Below are 24,481 nucleotides of genomic sequence, written 5' to 3'. Positions count from 1 at the left end.
AGTGTTCATCAATGGATGAATGGATAAATGTGGTATATATGTGTGTGTGCGTGTGTGTATATATATATATATATATACACACATATATAATGGAGTGCTATTCAGCCATAAAAAAGAAGGAATATTGCCATTTACAACAATATTAATGGACCCTGAGGGCATTATGTTAAGTGAAATAAGTCAGACAAAGACAAAAATCATATGATCTCACTTTTACAGGGAATCTAAAAAAAAATTAAAAACCTAACTCTCATAAAAGATTTGGTGGTTGCCAGAGGCTGGGGGTGAGGGAGGAAGAAGTGGGTGAAAGGAGTCAAAGGTACAAACTTCCAGTTATAAAATAAAGTCGGGGGGATGTAATGTACAGCATGGTGACTGTACTAGTACCATACTGTATATTTCAAAGTTGTTAAGAGAGTAGATCTTAAAAGTTCTCATTGCAAGAAAAAAAAAATTGTAATTATGTATGGTGATGAATGTTAACTAGACTTACTGTCATCATTTTTCAATATATACAAACATTGAATTACACTGTCCATCTGAAACTGTTATATGTCAATTATATCTGAAAGAAAAAAACCTAGCTATTTCAAAATAGTGAGATACATACTGTACTGGACATGGGTGAGATGTCTAACCCAATCTTGAGGGGGAGGGGGTGATGGTGCCAGTGGTCAGGGAAGAGATCTTAATGATATCTAACTGAAGCCTGAGAAAATAGATTACTTGATAAATTGAGAGCATGGAATTAGATAAAAATCAAATGCTTGCTGAATGTCTGAAATAGGCAACAGAGTTCTTGTGTATCACATCAGGAGAAGGCAATAGGCTAGGATCACAAGTACCATGCAAAGGATCACATCTAGAAGTCATCTAAGTAGAAAAAATGAGAATAAGATGCCTTTTGTTCAGACAGCAGGTAGATGTCAAGTTAACAAGAAAAGCACTACTGGATCATCGCTCTTCTGATAAAACATCCTACACATTGAGACAGAGAGGTTAGCTAGTGAATTCTGCAGAGTTCCTGGGATTACCTCAGAGAGAGACATGATGAAAGCAGTGTAAATTTAACCTACTACCAGAGAGAAGGATGTAAGCAGGAAAACAACTAAAAGGCATAAAAATGAAGACCTGAACTAAGGTGGCTGCAATAAGAATAGAGACTCTGAGACATTTCAAAAAAATGACAGAATGAAAGCGGGGAATAACTGAATAGAAGTGGGGATGGAAAAGAATGAGATGACTGAGTCTTTAGAAATTCTAAAGAGGTGCTATTTGGTGAGGAAAGAGGCAGAATCTTGATCTGGATGTACTAAAAAGAAAAGTGACTATGCTTCCTATGTTCTCTTAGAAATATGGGCTTGAGCTCCAGTGAGAGTGAGAGGCTCAAGGTGTAGAAGTCTATCATCATAAAAGATAGAAAAGTGGCTTCCCTGGTGGCGCAGTGGTTGAGAGTCCGCCTGCCGATGCAGGGGACACGGGTTCGTGCCCCGGTCCGGGAGGATCCCACGTGCTGCGGAGCGGCTGGGCCCGTGAGCCATGGCCGCTGAGCCTGCGCGTCCCGAGCCTGTGCTCCGCAACAGGAAAAGGCACAGCAGTGAGAGGCCCACGTACCAAAAAAAAAAAAAAAAGATAGAAAAGGTCATCTAATTGCTTTTACTAGGCTATCGTTCATGTTAAGTTTGATAGCCCATTTTGTGATCTGTCATCATGAAAATTCTCAATCTTGAGGATATGAAAATAATATACCTGAAGCATCTGCCACGTCATTATTAGGATTAAGTCAGTTGATCTGGCTGGTTAGGTGAGCTCTGAGTCACTGGCCAAAAGTAAATTTACCAAAAATCATTTTATCTAAAGGCCAATTCACTGAACTCACCTTAAGTCTTGAGTTGATAGGATTTGTCTTCATAACAGCATTTAAAGGAACGTTCAATTTGTTTGCCCTAAATCCCCGCTAATGCCACCAGAGACTGAGAGGCAGAGAAAGGAAGAGGACTAGGCCTGAAGTCTCCAAATTCTCCACTGATAAAGAATATATTCACTGCAATTATATTCTTGAATATGAAAAGTTTTTCTCTGTCTACCTCCTTAATAGCAGCAAGGAATTAGAGGAGAAACAAACTGAATATTCTTTGAAATGTTACTTAAAAATATGAAAACCGATCAACTAACTCTAGTTAAAAAGAAGCAAATTCAGGGAATTGGCATTTGGTGAAATGGACTTCTTCAGCAAAATAAATGTACCCTTCTTCCCTCACAGTTATATGTGATCCCTCTTGAAGCCACACCTTGATGAAAATACTATCCCACCAGACGGAAGAGGCTCATTTTTCTGTCTAGGGCATACAAATTACTCCAGTCGCCATCTTAAGCAAAGAGCCTCTTTGGATGAAAATCAAGGAAAGAGAGTTTATGTAGTTTGATGTACTGAAAGACTGTGAAAATAGAAACCTGCAACAAAAGTTCTATAAAGAAGTGGCATTCTCATGCTTTGAAGAAAACTTATCTCTGAACGTAGCAGAGCCATTTTTTTCAGACTATTAGCATTTCAAAATTACTGTTTCTTTTCAAGCATCATTTTATTCTTACAATTCTGATTTTCCTCTTTATATTTCAGGCTAGAGCAATAATTATGAGTTGTAGGCAATTATTTCAACTACTAAACACATTTAATAATTCTACAATTGAAATAGCTACTAACAGCTGAACACTATTAATTAAATATACATTATATAGGACTTAGATGTCTTGATCAGAAATGCTATTGTGTATATTCTCCCCCAAATACTAAAATTTATATATTTAAGATATCAGTAAATTTTGATTTACATTTAAGTATCAAAGATTTCTAATTCCTTTTCCATTTTCTTTTTTATTACACTGAGTCAAGAAACAATTTCTATGTTGATCATGCATGCTCTCTAGACCATTTGGAATGGCAACACTACACAAATGGAAATAATACAAAATGATTAGTTCATGGGGTCCAAGAATAATGAATCATTAAATCTACAGAGAAAAATCAGTCTTAATTCCTATTTTTTAAAAACAACCTTTCGGGGCTTCCCTGGTGGCGCAGTGGTTGAGAGTCCGCCTGCCGATGCAGGGGACACGGGTTCGTGCCCCGGCCCGGGAAGATCCCACATGCCGCGGAGCGGCTGGGCCCGTGAGCCATGGCCGCTAAGCCTGCGCGTCCGGAGCCTGTGCTCCGCAACGGGAGAGGCCGCAACAGTGAGAGGCCCCCGTACCGCAAAAAAAACAAAAACAACCTTTGGGCCAATAATGCATTCGTACTTAACAAGTCATGTGTATTCAGAGAACTTCTGCACAAAATACCTAATCTAACAGAGCCTACTCTGTAAGAATCTTGCCATTATAATTGTTTATGTCCAGTCTGGGAGCCAGTGGAGTTTTGCAGCCACAAAGTCCTGTATGCCATTTTTGCCATTTATTAGTTATACAATTTTGGACAAGTTATAAAACTTTGGCCTTGAATACCTTATCTAATAGAATTTGTAGGATAATTAAATATAACTACACACACAAACTATTTGGCACATTGCCTGAATCACAGTCAGAGGTATCAGCTGCTATTGTTATCTTAAATGAGCCAACAACTACAACAACACATGCAACCCAGGATTACCCAAATCAGTTATATAGCTAGTCTCTAGTTGGTTTTCAATATTTGTTGGAAGAAATCCTTCCAGAAAATTATCTAAGGAAATTATCCAACAGTAGCCTAATAGGTTATGCACAAAGATTATCATTACAATGTTATTTAAGTAATAAAAAATTAGAGTAAACCCTAATATCTAAAATAAGGGACTGATTTATTAAATTATGTAAGAGCCTGCATATGGAACATTTAGGCAACAACAAAAAATAATCAGGAAATCTATACAGCAATATGGAAAGTGTGTATTATATTCATGTACTAAGTGAAAAGGCACTATATATAATTAGCACATTATGATTGCAACTGTATAAAATGTGTATGTTTATGGGGTGGGGACTAGAAGGGAATACACAAAATAGTGAAGTTGTGCAAGGGTGGTAGAATTATGCATTAGTTTCTCATCTTCCATAGTTATTATATTGATATTTCTTACTAAAAATAAAAGTTATACTATTTAAAAATTCAAGTGTTAAGACAATTCAATGAGGAAGAGAATAGTCTTTTCAACAAATGGTGCTAGGACAACTGGATATCCACGTGCAAAAGAATGAAGTTGGACCCTTACCCCTACCATACACAAAAATTAACTCAAAATGGATCACAGAACTAAATGTAAGAGCTAAAACTATAAAACCCTTAGGAGAAAACATAGGAGCAAATCCTTGTGAACTTAACTTAGGCAACACCAAAAGCGCAAGTAAAAAAATATACAGGCATACCTCACTTTATTGGGCTTTGCTTCACTGCACTTCCCAGATATTGCTTATTTTTACAAATTGAAAGTTTGTGGCAACCTTGTTTGAGTCAAGCAAGTCTATCAGTGCCATTTTTTCCAACAGCATATGCTCGCTTCGTGTCACTGTCACATTTTGGTAATTCCTGCAATATTTCATTAATATTGTGTTATGATGGTCTGTGATCAGTGATCTTTGACGTTACTGTTGTAATTGTTTTGGAGTGCCATGAACCATATAAGACAGCAATCTTACTAAATGTTGTGTGTGTTCTGATTGCTCCACCAATTGGCCAGTCCCCTCTCTCCCTCACTCTCCTTGGGCCTCCTAATTCCCTGAGACATGAGAATATTGAAAATAGGCCAATTAATAACCTTGCAGTAGCCTTTAAAATCCTAGGGCCCTTAAGACTTATGCTAAATCTATCCTGCCTGTGCTCTATAAACGGAACAACAAAGCCTGGATGACAGCATTTCTGTTTACAACATGGGTTACTGAATATTTTAAGCACACTGTTGGGACCTACTGCTCAGAAAAAACGATTCCTTTCACAATATTACTGCTCTTTGACAATGTACCTGGTCACCCAAGAGCTCTGATGGAGATACACAAGATTAGTGTTATTTTCATGCCTGCTAACACACATCTGTTCTACAGCCCACGAATCAAGGAGTAATACTGACTTTCAAGTCTTACTATTTAAGAAATACATTTCTTAAGGCTATAGCTGCTATAGATAGCAATAGCTCTGATGGATCTGAGCAAAGTAAATTGAAAACCTTCTGGAAAGGATTCACCATTCTAGATGCCATTAAGAACATGTGTGATTCATGGGAAGATGTCAAAATATCATCAACATTAACAGAACTTTGGAAGAACTTGATTCCAACCCTCAGGGATGACTTTGACAGGTTCAAGACTTTAGTGGAGGAAATAATTGCAGATGTGGTAGAAAGAGCAAGAGAACGATATTAGAAATAGAGCCTGAAGACGTGACTGAATTACTGTAATCTCATGACAAAACTGTGATGAGGAGTTCTTCTTATGAATGCATAAAGAAAGTGCAACCTACTCTGGAGAGGGAAGCTACTCCTGGTGAAGATGTTGTGAAGATTGTTGAAATGACAACATAGAATTTAGAATATTATGTAAACTTGGTTGATAAAGCAGTGTCAGGGTTTGAGAGGATTGACTCCAAATTTGAAAAAGTTCCACCATAGATAAAATGCTATCAAATAGCACTGCATGCTACAAAGAAATTGTTTGTAAAAGGAAGAGTCAATTGATGTGGCAAACTTCGTAGCTGTCTTATTTTTAAAAATTGCCACGGCCACGCCAACCTTCAGCAGCCACCAGCTGATCAGTCAGGAGCCATCAACATCAAGGCAAGACCCTCCACCAGCAAAAAGATTAAAAATCGCTGAAGGCTCAGATGATGGTTAGCATTTTCTAGCAATACAGTATTTTTTAATTAAGGTATGTACATTGTTTTTTAGATATAATGCTATTGCATACTTAATAGAGTACAGTGTAGTATAAACGTAACTTTGATATGCACTTGGAAACCAAAAAATTTATGTGACTTGCTTTACTGAAATATTTGCTTTATTGCAGTGGCCTGGAACCAAATCTGCAATATCTCCAAGGTATGCCTGTACATATGTAAATTGGACTATATAAAACATTTTAAACTTCTGCGCTACAAATGATACCATCAAGAAAGTGAAACACCCACAGGATGGGAGAAAATATTTACAAATCATATATCTGATAAGGGACTTGTATCCAGAATATATAAAAAACTTTTACAACTCAATAATAAATGACAAATAACCCAAGTAAAAAATAGTAAAGGGTTTGAGTGGATATTCTCCAAGGAAGATATACAAATGATGAATAGCATATGAAAAAATGCAAAACCAATACATTCAAAAGTCATTTAAAGACTTCCCTGGTGGCGCAGTGGTTAAGAATCCACCTGCCAGTGCAGAGGACACGGGTTCGAGCCCTGGTCCGGGAAGATCCCACTTGCCACAGAGCAACTAAGCCCATGCGCCACGACTACTGAGCCTGCGCTCAACAGCCCGCGAGCCACAACTACTGAAGCCCACCCTCTGCAACAAGAGAAGCCACCGCAATGAGAAGCCCGCGTACCACACAAAGAGTAGCCCCCGCTCGCCGCACATTTGAATTTTAACACCCTCTGTATCACCTTTACCTGGGTAGTAAAGTAGCCTTGCTCAAACTCTACACACACAAACCACTGCCTCTCAAGGCAGCCTGTTATTTTCTAAGCACTAGAAAATTCTTCCTTCTGTTGGTTTGAAAGTTGTTTTTCTATAATCTTTGGTACCAGAGCTACTTTATGGTTCACATTAAGTCTACTTCTTTTTCTACACCACAAATGCCTGATACTGCTGTCATTGGGACTTATGCTAATTTCCTCAAATGTGGTACCTAAATCTGGATTCAGGCTAGGTGTGGCCTAACTTCCTTGTTCAGAAAACCATAATAATCAAGTTTTGGCAGGCAAATCATGCTGCTGATTCATATTAAGTTTACCAACAGGGAAATTCCCTTTGTCATAAATACTCCCGCTAGGCTATTTATCCTTTTTCATCAATTCTTCAACTCATTTTTCTTTTAACCCAAATGCAGGATTATGTATTTAGTTATACTAAATTTCTTATTTAATCCAATATGTTAAGTGCTTGTTGCTATGGACTTACAAATTGTTTTCATTTCTTGCATAAAAGTCCAACAAGCTTTGTGTCATTTCTGAATTTGATCAACGTGCTGTCAATGTCCTCACCTGTTGCTCACTTCCATTCTTCTTATTCCCAATAATTCCTCAAAGTTTAGCTTTCTCACCTACAAGTATGCACAGCATCCTCAGATATAACTAGTTCAGGTTATGAAAAAAAGTCCTATTGAGCAGTTAGATGCCTCCTTAATTAATTTCACTTATACTGGACTTTAATTCTCCTTTACTAGGTAATTTTTTGTTGTTGTTACAGCATAAAGATTGTTCTCCTTGACAGAAAATATGGAAACCAAATAAGAGCTGTTAATATTAAGTAAGCATGTATCTTCCTTATTATTGTTTCTGAATATAACTAAGATTTTATAATTATCTTTAGTATATTCCTCACATCTGTGATTTCTGGATTTTAGCTTTTCTGACACACTTAAATGTTTGTGTCACTTTTATATATTCATCTTCTATAAATGTCCTTTTAAAACCTGAGCTAAGATTGCTCCAAGTGGAGTCAAAGTAGTTTTATTTGCTTTTGCCTTTTAAAAAACTTGTTATAATCTGTAATTGTATAATTGTACAATTATTTTTGTGTTCTTCCCACCTTTCCTAGTCTCAGGTCATAAGGTCATGACAATATATATCTTTGTTTACTTTTTATAAGTTTTATTCCTACAATCTAGAGTATGTATATATGTGACCACTTCTAGAATTCTCTACCCCAGCTATAACAAACTATACAATGATATGGTCACGTTGTCTCCAAAGGTTTCTTTCATTTCTATCCACCAAGCAATTCTTCCTTATTGGCTATAAATAGATCCAGAGTAGCAGTATCCTTCGTTGAATTCTTTACCTCCCAGCTATATTATTTTTACTAAACAAATAACATTTTTTTTTTTTTTGCATTGGGTCTTCGTTGCTGTGCGCAGGCTTTCTCTAGTTGCATTGAGCGGGGGCTACTCTTCAATGCAGTGCACGGGCTTCTCATTGTGGTGGCTTCTCATGTTGCGGAGCACGGGCTCTAGGCATGTGGGCTTCAGCAGTTGTGGCATGTGGCCTCAGTAGTTGTGGCTCATGGGCTCTTGAGCGCAGGCTCAGTAGTTGTGGCACACGGGCTTAGTTGCTCTACAGCATGCGGGATCTTCCCAGACCAGGGATCGAACCCGTGTCCCCTGCATTGGCAGGCGGATTCTTAACCACTGTGCCACCAGGGAAGTCCCTAAATAAATAACATTTTTAGTGATAAAAATGTAAAACACAGTAAGTAGAAAAAAAATTAAATATATCTGAAATCTCTCCATCCAGAGAAAATCACTGCTAATAATTTTTGTATACCCTTCAAGATTTTTTCTCATACAAATATATAAATATTTTCCCCTTATAGTCTAAGAGAGAAAATGTCAGCAAGGCAACAATTTGTCAAATAACCTACTGTTATGTTTCACATGAACTTGATTGGCTGTGAAGCCTGCTGAGAAGTCTGCACTTTTGTTCAAACGTTTTCCTATCCAAAAAATATCTACCCTTACTCCAACTCTTTATAAAGCTTAGATTCATGCTCAAACCAACTATATTTACCATCAATTCAAGCATTTTAACAAAATTAGAACTCCCTTCAGAAACTCACTGATTGGGACTTCCCTGGTGGTCCAGTGGTTAAGACTCGGCGCTTCCAAACCAGGGGGCATGGGTTCAATCCCTGGTCAGGGAACTAAGATGCCACATGTCACACAGTGCAGCCAAAAAAATAAAAATAAATGTGCAAAAAAAATTTTTTTAAGTCACAAAAATGAAACTCACTCATCTTCCTTATTATAAGAGTTGTTTAGTTAACAGAAGTAATAATTATATCAACTTTAAGTAGCCAAATGTAATACAAAAAACAAAAATTAATTCTCAATGAATAAACAAGAAAAGCTATAAATATAGAGGAAAATATAAGAAAATAAGTGGAGAAGGTCAGTTATACCCTTTAAAACATGATACAAATCCCAGAATCCATAAAGAAAAAAAAAAGCTGATTTGATCAAGTACAAAAAGTTAAACTTCTACATAGAAAAAGATTCCATGATACAGTTTCAAAGATGATTTATAGACTGGGAGAAGCCATTTGCAACATATAATACTCAAGAGGCTAATAAACATAATACATAAAGATTTCCTACAAATCAATAATAAATAGAAAGATCCACAAAGGATATAAGCAAGCATTAGTAGAAGACACATAAATCGCCAATAAGCATATGAAAAGATGCTAATCCAATACATTCAAATTATAAAAGAGACTTTTTGCTCATCAGACTGGCAAAAATCAAGGTTGAAAATATCCAATGTTAACACTATGGGGAAATTTTTTCCCTCATATACTATTAAAGGTAGTACAAACTGGGAATTCCCTGGCAGTCCAGTGGTTAGGACTCTGCACTTTCACTGCTGGGGGCCTGGGTTCAATCCCTGGTTGGGGAACTACGATTCCACAAGCCACGTGGTGTGGTCCAAAAAAAAAGCAACACAAAAATCTTCATTAACAATGGAAAGGTTAGAATATGATCTACCTATAACGGAGTACTAGGCAGCAGACAAAAGAATGGTGTAACTTTTTACATGTTGATATGAAAAGATATCCATGATACATTAACTAAAAAACCTAAAAGGTGTTAGAATAACAGCATTTTTGTTTAGGGGAAAAAATGTGTGTATAGAGATTGATATAGAGAGTGAATGACTGCATAGAAAAATCTGAAAGTCACTTTACACTTTGCACACTTTGCATAACACAATATCATGTGTTAACTGTGTCCTAGTAAAACTGGAGGAAAAAATTAACAAAAATTACATAACGCCCATGCCCAGGACCAATGTAAGGCAAGTTATTAAACTCTACTGAGGGCCATAAAAATAATTTTAATAATTTGACAGTGTATCTCACCTTTGCATGAAAAAAAGAAAATTTGAAAGGATATACATCAAACTGATAAAGAAGACTTTTACATTTTAACACTTCAGCAACAATTTATTATAACCAGCATAAATTACTTTAGTAAATATGCTCAAACACACTTTTAAGAACTTATACCTACCGGCAAAATAATGGAAAGAACCGAATTTGTCCAATAAAAGGGGCATAACTGAATTACAGAATACTCATACAAGAGAACTGCACTTTTCCAACTGTAGGCTGCAACCCATTACTGAGATGCAAAATCAGTTTGGAGGGATGTGACAAGCATATTTCAAAAAAACAACATGAAAAATCAGAATTCATCACATTTCATAACTACTGCTTTACAATTTTTAATACAATTAAATGTTTATGTATAGTCTTAATCACAAAGTAAAATGTATTTATTACTGTGAATTTTGAGCAAAACTGCACTTAGACCCTTAACAACCTTTTAACATGTTTTCAAGTAATAGTTAATGATTTAGAAAAATGCTCACTTGAAAGTATTAAATTAAAAAAGCAGGGCACAAAACTATATGTATTATGTGTATGTGTGATCTCAATTTAGTTATAAATATATCTGCATAAAAAAGAATTAGAGAAAAATATTCCTAAAGAATGGCTATTTGAAGTTGCAAACTACAAGTAACTTTTCTGTTTCATAATAGGTTCAAATATTTCTACAATGAGCATGTGTCTTTTATCTAACCAGATATAAAAATGCCATTTAAAACATGTTAATTATTATGTATATTTCACCACAATAAAAAACATGTATAAACATCTATTCCATTTACTCATCAAGTACTTACGGAAAACCTACTATGTACTAAGCATTCAGTATTCTAGGTATTGAGGATAGGATGGTGAGTAAAACAGAGTCCCTGCCTTCAGGGAGCTTATATTCTAGTAGGAAACTCTACATAAAATAAGTAAATACAGAATAACTTCCTTGTATAAGTAAATTAAAATTCTATTTATTTGAGAAATAAGACATGATCATTCTTCCTACAGTTATTAAATGCTTTATGTACTCTCTAAAGGTACTCATTAGGTATCCCTCTTGACTATGTTTGACTCCTCCTAGCTATCAGGTAAAATGACACGTTTAGTAGCACAATCAAATATTTAATTTATATTTTTAAAAACTTAAATATTTACAGCAAGGTTCATACTGGTTTCAAACTTAGAAAAAAATATTTTGTTCATAAAAAATGATGTTTATTCTCTTTCTACCATTAACAAAATGACAAAATATAGATCAAAAGATAAAAGTACAAGAAATATCTTTTCCCATATAAAAGTGATCCTTCCTGAAGAATTCCACAGATAATTCAATGTTCATCTGTTTTTCAGTTTACTAGATTGTAAATTTGCACTGAAAAAATAAAAATAATGTTATTAAGAGCCACTTAATTGGGCATACCTATGATCTTCTTATTCAAGATTCTTAGAGCCCACCTCCTCATTGTGGAACCCTTTATTCTAAGGGTAAAAAAATCTCTCTTCTTTATTTTCCATTCTGGGTTTCTCTAATTTACGTCTCCTCTTCTTCTGAGCTGTCCTGATTATAACAGAGGTTGGTGATATTTTAAAACTGAACTTTTTAAACAAGTTAGTGTTTTGATGGGGTGGATTTTTAAAAACAATTAACATATTAAAACACAGCCTAATATATAGCATTCATAAGTTAGCCATTTTTACAAGGTGGTTAAATCACCTTCAGTATTTATTTATTGAAACAAAACAATTAATGACACCTAAAATGACCAATTTGTAGAATTAAAAATGAGGAAATGACACAGACCAAGGACAAATATTTTCATGTGTACCACAGAAACACCAATTAAAAAAATGTAGTTTTTGGGAATTCCCTGGCGGTCCAGTGGTTAAGACTCCATGCTTCCAATGCAGGGGGTGCGATTTCAATCCCTGGCCGGGGAACTACTGATAAGATCCCACATGCCTTGCGGCAGGATGGTCAAAAAAATAAATTTTTAAAAAAATGTACTTTTTGTAGAGAAAAACTTCAGGGCTTTATCAAAAAGAATATATATTACTAAACATCTTGTATATATAATTTTAAAAAATGATCAGTATGAAAATTTATCTAGCTTTATTTTCTAAAAATCTGTTAAGTGGAGCTTCCCTGGTGGCACACTGGCTTTTAAGAACCCACCTGCCAATGCAGGGGCCACAGGTTTGAGCTCTGGTCCAGGAAGATCCCACATGCCATGGAGCAACTAAGCCCATGTGCCACAACTACTGAGCCTGCGCTCTACAACCCACAAGCCACAACTACTGAGCCTGCGTGCCACAACTGCTGAAGCCCATGTGCCTAGAGCCCATGCTCCACAAGAGAAGCCACCATGAATGAGAAGCCCGCACACCACAATGAAGAGTAGCCCCCACACACCGCAACTAAAGAAAGCCAACGCGCAGCAACGAAGACCCAATGCAGCCAAAAATAAATAAATAAATACAGTTTTTAAAAAATCTGTTAAGTGTTCCAATAGCTTCTGAAAATTAAAATTACTGGACCTGGGACTTCCCTGGTGGTGCAGTGGTTAAGAAACCACCTGCCACTGCAGGGACACGGGTTCAACCCCTGGTCCGGAAAGATCCCACATGCCACGGAGCAACTATGCCCGTGTGCCACAACTACTGAGCCTGCACTCTAGAGCCCGTGAGCCACAACTACTGAGCCCACATGCCACAACTACTGAAGCCCACACACTCTAGGGCCCATGTGCCACAACCACTGAGCCCACATGCTGCAACTACTGAAGCTCGCACGCCTAGAGCCCATGCTCTTCAACAAGGGAAGCCACCTAAATAAGAAGCCTGTGCACCGCAACAAAAGAGTAGCCCCTACTCGCCTCAAATAGAGAAAGCCTGTGCACAGCAATGAAGACCCAACGTAGCCAAAAAATAAAACAAAATTTTAAAAACAAATTAAATAAAAAAAATAAAATAAACTTACTGGACTTTCACTTGTGTCAATCAGATTGCCAAAACAATCTTTTGACAGCCAACTAATTTTAAGTAAGGAATCTTGATATTACTATGTAAAATCAGTAAAAGCAAGAATAGCATTAAGACCATTCAAAAAAGATGATGTTTAGATATACGCTGAATTTGTTTAAAATTTTTACTTGGAAACATTTGCCAATTATTATTACTATTGCTGGAAAATGCTCCTGATAGTGACTAAGACAAAGTCAAGTTATGTGCTAGTTAAAAAAAAATAATAACATTATTGCAGAGTGGTTAAGAGTGCTGACTCTGAAGCTACTCTGTAGGGGTTCATATCCTAGCCACTTACCAGCTATGTGAACTTGGACAAATTTCTTTCTCAATACCTTAGCTTCCTTACCTGCAAAGTGTGGTTGATAACACTGCCTACTTCATTTGGTTGCTGTGAGAATTAAATGAATTAATATATACATAGTATCTGGACCAGTTCTCTACATTATAAGCACTTTTTAAGCACTTCTTATCTTTATTACTATTATAAGAACAGCTTAAGTTTATAAAACAATTTATATTTTAATTTTTTTTAAAAATTTATTTTTGGCTGTGTTGGGTCTTCGTTGCTGCGCGTGGGCTTTCTCTAGTTGTGACGAGCGGGAGCTACTCTTCATTGAGGTGCTCAGGCTTCTCATTGTGGTGGCTTCCCTTGTTGCAGAGCAGGGGCTCTAGGCGCACGGGCTTCAGTAGTTGTGGCTCGCAGGCTCTAGAGTGCAGGCTCAGTAGTTGTGGTGTGTGGGCTTAGCTGCTCCACAGCACGTGGGATCTTCCCAGACTAGGGATTGAACCCGTGTCACCTGCACTGGCAGGCGGATTGGATTCTTAACCACTACACCACCAGGGAAGGCCAACAATTTATATTTTAGAAATAAAAGAACTACCTGGATGATGAAGATCTATATTGGAGTTGCTTGCTACAGCTTATCCTAGCCCTTATCAATTTAAACAATACGTAAGTCAAGACAGTTGACATTCTATCAACAATTTCATATTTTTAAAAGTCACAGATAAAAACATTCACAGACAAGTAAATCTAAAATACAATGTGTTGTTAAAGATAAGGAGAAGCATATATTGTTAAATGGTATCTAAACCACACTATTTCTTACAATAAAACTATGAGTCACAAACTATATTATAGGAAATCATGCCTTAAAAGACATCTATGCATACAGCAATACAAGAATGTGCCAATAAGAATGTTCAAAGCATCTTTTCTTAGTCTTTAGTTATAAAACCATGGTGTTCTACTTCAAATGCATTGAAAGAAAATGGTCATCAATATTCTAAATTATTTACATCTAAATATGCTTTTTAAGACTAAAGTTCCAGAATATTGAACATTGATCTTTCCTGACATACAGAAAAACTTCACTGAGAATATCTTCCTGTTCAGTTCTTTCTTCTTATATTTTCATCTTATATGCTATGTACAAAATGCTACCGTTTTTTAATATAAATTTATTTATTTATTTATTGGCTGCGTTGGGTCTTCTTTGCTGCACGCGGGCTCTCTCTAGTCGCAGCAAGCGGGGGCTACTCTTCGTTGTGGTGCGTGGGCTTCTCATTGCGGTGGCTTCTCTTGTTGCGGAGCACGGGCTCTAGGCGCGCAGGCTTCAGTAGTTGTGGTTCACGGGCTCAGTAGTTGTGACTCACGGGCTCTAGAGCACAGGCTCAGTAGTTGTGGCGCACAGGCTTAGTTCCTCTGCGACATGTGGGATCTTCCTGGACCAGGGATCGAACCCATGTCTCCTGCATTGACAGGCGGATTCTTAACCACTGCGCCACCAGGGAAGTCTCGCTACTTTATTTTTGTTTTTTTTTTTAATTGAAGTATAGTTGGTTTACAATGTTGGGCCAATCTCTGCTATATAGCAAGGTGACTCAGTTATACACATATATACATTCTTTTTTAATATTATTTTCCATTATGGTTTATACTTTATTATTTTTAGCATTAAGCACATCTGCAATTCAATGTAAATTCAATTTTAATTTGGATTCTTGCATTCTCCCTAAGGCAGTGGGTTCTCAAACTTTAGTGTACATCATAATTATCTAGTGTTTTTACTCAAAACAAGATTACTGGAAACCATAGAAATTCTCATTCAGTAGGTGTGGGCAGAAGCACAGGAACTTGCATTTTGAACAACACATTCCAGGTGATCCTGAAGTAAGTAATTCATGTCCAACACTTTAAGAAACACTGCCCTAATGATTTAGCTTATGATAGGGATGCTATGCTTTAATTCATTAAATATTAGCTGAATGCCTTATACGTACAAAGCTTAGTGCCGGGGGTCAAACATGAAGGTACGTACAGTTTAAATGAGGAGATGAGACATGCATATAAATGACATTATAAAAAGGAAGGAATTATTGGATGTATTTTTAAAAGATACAGATAAAATGCTGGGAAGTTCAGGAGAGGGAATAATTACTTCCAGCTGATCTCAGGGAAATTCTTCTACTAGAAGACAGCATTTGAAATGAATGTTGAAGACTATCTCTTTGGATTGTAAAGATGGAGAAAACAAGCTAATAATCATATCACGTTGAATGTGTCTAACGATAAACATCACTCCTTCAAACTCAGAAAAACCATTCCCTACCTCCTAGATTTTATATGTTGATTTCTATCTGGGTCATGGTCTTGCGTTGTCCTGTATATCCATCTAGCAGCTTGATGTGCATCTATCTCTCCAAACATATCCTTGAAAGGATCTGTTTTAGTACTTTTAGTACATTTATCCCCTGAAAGATAAGGTCATACAGGGGATACTGCTACAGAGAAACATACTTAGCCTTTCTTAAATCTTTAGGAAGTAAACAGAATTTAGCACAGTTGAATTGAGAACACTTTAGGCAGTCTTCAGTTCTAAAATCTCCACAGTTTGGCATCAGGTAGTATGATGAGACAAATGATCAGAAAAAAAGAGAGAGAGAGAGAGATTTTACAATTTAGAAACCATTGTTCTAAAAGCCAAATAAAACAAGTTAGAGGACAGAAGAGCATAAAGTTCTTCCCTTTCCTGATTATGTGGCATTTTGTTAACATTAGTGGCATTTCTATGACTTGTAGTTTTAGAAATTCCAATATCATCCCAGAGATGCAGTGAATAGAGTCTACAGTGCCCAATACTGACTGAATAAATGAATTAATGAATGATTTGGGGGTTATTTCTCCAGTTTTTTTTTTGCAGGTTTACTCTCCTTTATTCAGAGAAATAAGGGCTTACAAGCCCCAAATGGGCTATGCTTTCTCATCTCTATGCCTTTGCACAAGTTAGTATCTCCGTTGGAAAGCTTTTCAGCTCCCTCTTCCTCTTGGCTAATTCCTATTTAGTCTTTTAAACTCAATTTAAGCATCCTCTTCCAGAACCTAATAGCCTACATTGGCACACCCCCACCTCACGGTCCCCATAAATCCTCTGCATCACTCTGTCTTAACTCTTACCAGTATAGAGAGGCAGCAAGATAAAAAGCTTTGGAGTCAGACACATCTGAGTTCAAATTCTGACTCTACCACTTACTGTGTGACCTTAGATGAGTTAACTAATGTTGCTAAATATTAATTTCCTGATTTAAAAATAGAGAATAACAATGTAATGCGCTTAGTATATCACCTCCTACATATCAGAGTTAATAATAATTTTTATTGTACTCACATTGTACTGTACTTGCTGGTTAACTTGTCTGACTTTTTCTCTAAACCACACACTTCTTGAGGAAAGGAACATGTATTTTATTTCTGTATAAGCAGCATTTACCACAATGCTTAGCATATGGTAGACACAACTTTTTTTGATGACTAAATAATTACTCCCATTACAGTAAAATTAATCTGCCACTTGAAATCCTTTCTATAATGAGGTGAAAAACAAGTGAATAAGAAAACAAACGCAATTAACATTAGTTTCACGAAAGGACACTGTCTTTAACTCTAATCATATTCTTTTTAGGATTTACTACTAATTATACATATTACAAAATACCAAATAATTCAATATCTTGCTTGAACATAGCTGATCATATATGCTTCATGAATTGAATTCCTATAATAACTTTTTCATGGTATACATTAACCACAAAATTACCAAGCCACACATAAGGTTATCTTTATGTAGACAGTCACTTAGAAAAGCTGTAGTAACATACAAACAGCTTTCTAAAATCAAGGAAATTCTTAACATAGCAAAGCTTAATTAAAATCTCTTTCATAATCCTTGGGGAAATGAGAAGAAATTCAGTTTCATGGTTTGGTAATTTTGACCTATGTAGGAATATAAAAATTACTAATTACTTAATGTAATATTTAATGAACTTTTCCACTGTAATGTTTAATTGGTTTGGGTATTTATAAGGCCTCATTCTGAGAGAATGCTTTTATTTTATACTTGATTTTCAATGTATTTTGATCTTATACATATATATACTTTTTTTTTTTTTTAGTCACAAAATTTAATTGTAAGGATCAAGCAGTGGTTATTGGTGAAACCAGTCGACATTAATAGCTTTGAAGTGTGCAGAAGCTAGTTTTTAAATAAAGGTGACAAATACCAATCAGATTCTTATAACACTGTTCAGGATCTAAACAAATGTGATTCTGGAAGTTGAATACAAAAGGCTAAGAGAATCACAGTGCAATCATCAATAAGTAAACTAAAGACATAATTTTCTGAATCATTTTTAGTTAAACAGAATAAATTCTAGTTTTAAAAACAGTTTAAAGCTACATAAAACTCAAAGCAATCTAACTATTTTCTACCTGAGATCACAACAAGTTTCTTTTTTCCTATCCAAACATAATTCTTGGCATTGAGGTAAATCTGAATTCACGTGATGTACTTTGTCAAACTTTTCCAAAAAATTTTAAGCCCTGCTGTTGAGAGAAATTCTCATATTATATACACATATTTACATATTTTTTCTTCAAAGACTAATAACAAATTTATGAGGTTAATAGGCCTGTAATGGGACCATGATACTATTAATAATATGAAAATAAAAAGCCATTCATTTATACCATGTGTTCCTATATGGTGCAATATGAAATGGGATCATAGAATCTATGTACATAGATGAATCACCAGGAGTTCAGAAATTAAGCTCACTTTAAGAAAACTCATTCTATTCCTTTTTGAAGCATTGGTTGCAAAGTTGTGATGTATAACAAAAATATTGTATATACAGGCTCCAAAACCAAGCATTGGCCTAAATTGGCAATAACTGCAACTTAAATAGAAATTAAACCCAACTAGATCTTCACTGTGGTTATGCAACTTTTGGCTTTAGGGTCTGCAGATTTTACTGAGGTAACAACTTCTTACCACTTGCCTTTCCTCCTTGTGCCTGCCCCCACTGCCTTTTACATGACTGCCTTTGGCAATGCTTCCAAATTGTGAAAGCAGGAGAACCTGCTAAGTAAATGGAGAGAATGAAAAATAACACTATACATGATGTATGAAAACCAACCTAAGAGTATGGACCAAGAAAGAAAATACTAGAAGGAAAACTAAGCAGCAGCCTACCCTCAAGGGAAAAAGAGAAAATAAAAGAATAGGGGGGCTGTTACGCCTAGATCTTCTTCCACATCATCTCCGGATTAGAAGAGTGTGGAACCAAAATTTCAAACTCTGGAAAGGTAATGGCTTTGAAGGAGGAGCTAGGGAGGTGAATAAATGATAAAGTACAGCAGTAGCTTTAGCTGTCAATACGTTTCTTTGCTCTGGCATTGGCATTGTCAATATGATCTTTGTTGGTGTCAGCCTTTTCTGTGATCCATTCTATTTGTCGATTTTGAGCCTCAATCTCATTGCCTATGTCCAGGGCCATGTTTTTTAGATTCCCTAGGATACTGCCCACTTGAGTCAGGTTCTCTTCTATTTCGTCTTCCCTGGCATCATTTGTCATACATTTAATGTATCAGCCGCTGGCTGCTGCTGTGGTTGCTTGCTGAGGCTGACCATTTGTCACTCGGCCTGGCTTCTTAGATACTACATTGCTAGTAGAGTTGTCTCCAACATCTCCCCATGTTGCCTTATAGGCTTTACTAGACTCAAAAGTTCTTTGTCCTATTACATGGGCATAGACAAAAGCCACAGCACTTGTTTAGTTCTGTTAAAGTCTTCTCTGCTTCTCTCATGTCTTTATTCGGTCCATGCCTTCTTCTTTGCATTTTAGTTGTTCCCCTGGTTCATCCGGCATAGTGATAGTCTTGATTCCTGCATCCTGAGACTCAGTGGCTCAACCCAGGATTCTCCTTGTACTTTCCAGAGACTCATCAGTAACCTGGTTAGCCCTCAGCTGAATTTCTTCTGCTAACAGATTATCCATGGCAAATTAAAACTCTTGATAGGTGCAGAAACTGAAATGTGGATATTCAAGCACTTCCGGCCACTCCTCTCCGGCCGCAGCAGCTCGGACACCCGCAAGCCAGACACCCAGCTGCGCCCTTTTTGCGCCTGCACTCGCTGGACCTGCGCGCCTGTGCACTTCTTCAATATATTTGTACAGACCTACATTAGAAGGTGATATCACTTGTCCTATTTCCTCCTCTCCTTGATAGTCAAGGATAGTTTTACTTTAATATCATGCATATGTTGAACATAAACTGGATATTTTAATATATAAAATGGAATTCTGACTAAAGGACAGTCTTTGTTTTGAGCCACTCGAGTGCATTATGCAAAGAAATAATGATTTTACAATGATAATGGTTCCAAAACTATGTTACAGCATAAGGACCCAATGACGGGAATACACTTCTATAATATAAGTGATCACTGCTTTATATTAATCTATAATCCACTGCTTATTAATGACCAGTATGTATTTTACTGGCTTCTAAAAGATAACATACTGAATATATGACATTAATATAGATTGCAAACTAATTGAACAAAAGAATACTTCTCTTTATATTTAATTTAAAAAATTTTTTAAAGATTTCTTTCCAAGAAACACTGCGTTGAGTAGATGGCTATTATATTAGGCATTAAAAATCTATAGAAAATAGGTGTCTCTGGCTACTTCAACAATTAATACCGAAGTTAAAAAATCGAAATAGGGCTTCCCTGGTGGCGCAGTGGTTGGGAGTCCGCCTGCCGATGCAGGGGACATGGGTTCGTGCCCCAGTCCGGGAGGGTCCCACATGCCGCGGAGCGGCTGGGCCCGTGAGCCATGGCCACTGGGCCTGTGCGTCCAGAGCCTGTGCTCCACAACGGGAGAGGCCACAGCAGTGAGAGGCCCGCGTACCGCAAAAAAAAAAAAAAAAAAAAAAAAACCGAAATAGATTACAGGATTAGTCAAGTACAAAATGGAAAAAAATAATCTCCAGGCACCTTATGAGCTATATACCAAGTTGTGAACTTTCTGTCAGTCTATTGTTTAACGAATTTCTGGATTTCAACTGTGTTTTCAATAAGCAGCATGAATTTTTAGTTTTTTCTTGTCTTTCATTAGAGGCCAGAGTTCAGAAGAATATTTGATGCAAAAACCTTAGTATGTTCTTTATTTATAGTTAATGCTATAGCACTTTATGGTTGAAGATAGTAAAAATCCAACCACCTTCTCTCCCTCAAAAGGTAGGTTAGTTATAGTTAGCCAAGAAAGTGATGTTCCATGAGGAAGAAATAGCATCTACAAAGGCAGAGAGGCAAGAAATAATTTGGTATCTTTAGAGAAAATTCAATTATGTCAGAAAACCCAGGGAGCCTAGATTAGAGGGAAAAGAGACTAACGGCAGGCACATTAGTTAGGAGGCTACCAAAGTAATCAAGGAAAGAAATAAGAGCCTAAACTCAGAAATGGCAGTGCTCAAAATTCAAACAATTGAACTGCATCTTCACTGTGATTTTTCCCTATAGAAACATGTTTCTAACATAGCATGAAAATTATAAAATGAACTTTATAGCTATAACCCCTGGAATCAGTCTGCCTGTGTTCATGTCCTAGTGACACCACTGATGGTGGAAACTTGAGTTCTTTAAACTTTCTGTGCCTTGGCCTTCACATCTGCAAAATGGGCTAATAATAGAACCTAACATCAAACAGTTTTTTCAAGGATTACTTGAGGTGTTAAATATAAAACAGTGCCTGAGCAAGCTCTCAATAAATGTAGTAGCAACAAAAGAAACAGGAGCAGCTTACTACTACTAGCTCTACAATTATTATTTCAGGTGCAGAGGTGTAAACCTCTGGTTCACACTGCTAACCAAGTCTTATAGAAAGATATTTATGATTAGAGACTACCCTGGTAAAGGGTATTTACATGCAAAGTTGTATTTATCTGCCTTAAAAAATTGAAAATTATTTTTAGATGCACAGTTAACTTTCCATATGACCTTGAAAAACTGAAAATATTTATGTTCCTCTGATTGTATAAGTAGACTGTGAATAATACAAGTCTCCTTCTAAGTAATATATGAGGTTATTTATAAGCCGCCTAAACCAAGACTATATGAACTAATAAATATTCAGTGTTGCCGGAAATCAAATTCCAAAACTTCAGAGGTCATTCCTATTGCAAAAGCAGTGATAGCCTGATTTAATGACTATCACCTCTCATATTTATGTGATAACTTGTTAGGTTCAATGAAGAACATGTTTAGAGCATGATTCTTGCCCTCTAGAGTTTTAGCCTAAGAAAGAATTTTACATACCACACACCTCAAAGACAATTTTATAAATAATATATATATATATCAACTTAAAAGCATTACATTTTTGTTGCTTATTTTTATATGCAAATGTGAAAACTGGCTGTAGCACAATATACTTCTCAAGAAACAAGCTTATTAAAAACCGGTTTTTATTTTAGTTTTTTAGATTCACAAAGTAGAAAAATGTGAATAAATATCAAAGATCAGAGGCTGTGCCTTGTGGTAGAATGGTCAAATGCTTCAAATCTATAAAAGACAAAAACTGTAATGTTTCTGTAGGAATCTTATAATTCATTATGAAATCAAGTCACCAGGAAAAAACTTATCTTTGCTATTTCTAACCCAGCAGATTAGTCTTTTGGTTCTTTTTTTTTTAATTTATTTTTTTTTATTGAAGTATAGTTGATTTACAGTGTTGTGTTAAAGCCTTTTGGTTCTTTTTCTTTGATGACTTAAACTAAGATAGGAAGTAATGGACTGGTTTTCCTCCGAGCTATACACCAGAAGGTAAAATCTTAAGTGAAAATACACACAAGGAATTAAGAATACTCTCAACCTTTTAACTAGCTCATTACTCTCTACAAAGTATTATTATGCTTCAAAATTGTCATTGTTCACAATATTCTCAAAGAATTTACATAAGACTACTCTCCTAAGCCCACAAAAATTTTCATTTACAAAATTGTGGAATGTTAACCAGTAATAAAAACTGCAGGGCTTCCCTGGTGGCGCAGTGGTTGAGAGTCCGCCTGCCGATGCAGGGGACACAGGTTCGTGCCCTGGTCCAGGAAGATCCCACATGCCGCGGAGCGGCTAGGCCGGTGAGCCATGGCCACTGAGCCTGCGCGTCCGGAGCCTGTGCTCCGCAAGGGGAGAGGCCACAACAGTGAGAGGCCCGCGTACCACACACACACAAAAAAAACCTGCAAACATATTTCTGCCACTAGTTGAAAATGTTAATACATACCAACAATAACATAAAACAGGAAGCCACGTTCCTCCACCATTCAGAGTAGAGCAAAGGAAGAAAATAATAACAAAGAGAAAGAAGGTAATGAGAATAGGCCTATAAAAATCTAGAAAGGAAACAACCTGGACCGCGCAGAGAAAAAGTTGAAGATTCATTCATTTATTCAATAAATATTTAATGAGTGCCTACTATGTGCCAGGACCTGTACTAGGTGCTGGATACACAAAGGTAAACAAAACATTCTTTATCTGTTGCCCTCAGTGTGGGACAGAGACATCAAATAACTAACACATGAATACATATATGTATAAATTATAAGTGGATATAGAGAAAAAGTAAAGGATACCATGGAAACCAAAAACCAAGACTTAATTTAGACCACAGGTAGAGAAACACCTCTATGAGAAAGAGATATTTAAGATAAGACCTAATGGTTGAGTTGGACAGTTGTAGAGAAGGGGGCAAGGTGCTTGGGCAAACAAAACAAAAATACAGAGTCCCTGAGGCAGGACAGAGCATGGCAGTTTCTGGGAACTAAATCAAGACCACTGTGACTAAAGCATAGTGGCTGAGCAAGGTGAGACCCAGATAACTGTTATACGGAAAACTGACTGAAGGGAGGGAAACGTGGAACAAGCAATAGCAGTTAGGAGTACTGCTACAGCCAGCCAAGAGGTGATGGAAGCTTGGACCATACTGTTGGGAGTAGAGACAAAAAGAAACAGGAAAAGTATTTTTCTTTCATTTAGAAGTGAAATTAAAAGACCTCTAAACAAAATAATTAAAATGTTCTTCCATCTTCTTTCTCTACTGTAGCACAAAGAATTACTAAAATGCTCTCCCAAAGATGCTCACTAAAATCTGTGAATACTAATTTGATATCACTCCTGTGATTGTGTTATACTATATGGCAAGTTGATCTTAAGAGAGGGAGATTATCTTGGTGGACCTGATCTAATCACATGAGCCCTTACAAGCATAGAGCTTTCTCTGATTGAGAAAGGGGAAGCCAGAGAGACTGAAGCATGAGGAAGCATGTGCCACTGCTGGTATGAAGATAGAGAGGGCCATATGAGAAGGAAAGTGGGTGGTTTCTATCAATAGATAATCAGCCCACCTCATCACCACCCCACAGCCAGCAAGGAAATGGGAACCTCAGATCTATAACAAAGATCTAGACTGTTAACAACCTGAATGGGCTGGGAAGTGGAGTCTTCCCCTGAGTCTCCAGATGAGAGTCCAGCCTGGCCAACACTTTGACTTCAGCCTTGACTCGAGACCTTAAGCAGAGAACCCAGCTGAACATTAACAGACTTCTGACCTACAAAACTGTAAGATAATAAATGGATGTTGTTTTAAGCCACTAAGTTTCAGTAGCATGTTACACAGCAATAGAAAACTACCACACTATAAACTATGTGAGGAGAAATTAACAATTCAATAATCTAAATCTAAATCATATTATTCTCCGGACTTCCCTGGCAGTCCAGTGGTTATTAGGACTCTGCATTTCCACTGCAGGAGGCATGGGTTCGATCCCTGGTCACAGAACTAAGATTCTGCATGCCATACAGCATGGCCAAAATAAATAAATAAAAGCTCTTATGTGTGTGTGTGTGTGTGTGTGTGTGTGTGTGTGTGTATAGTTCTCTAGTCACAGAAAGAAATCTAGGAAAAACAAATTCAGCTTGCTATTTCTC

The 24,481-nt window shown here is 36.7% G+C and overlaps 1 protein-coding gene and 1 pseudogene across 1 annotated transcript in view; both read right to left on the bottom strand.

Moving 5' to 3' along the window:
• The window catches only part of PPM1E (protein phosphatase, Mg2+/Mn2+ dependent 1E), a 190,058-nt gene that overhangs the window by 153,244 nt on the left and 12,333 nt on the right, over positions 1-24,481 (bottom strand). The window lies entirely within an intron of this gene.
• On the bottom strand, positions 18,852-19,552 carry LOC114888941 (annotated as a pseudogene).

The sequence above is a fragment of the Monodon monoceros genome, unplaced genomic scaffold, assembly GCF_005190385.1.
Source record: "Monodon monoceros isolate NGI ecotype Baffin Bay Population unplaced genomic scaffold, NGI_Narwhal_1 Super_Scaffold_9, whole genome shotgun sequence".
Classification (NCBI taxonomy): domain Eukaryota; kingdom Metazoa; phylum Chordata; class Mammalia; order Artiodactyla; family Monodontidae; genus Monodon; species Monodon monoceros.
This window is presented reverse-complemented; position numbering and strand designations above follow the sequence as displayed.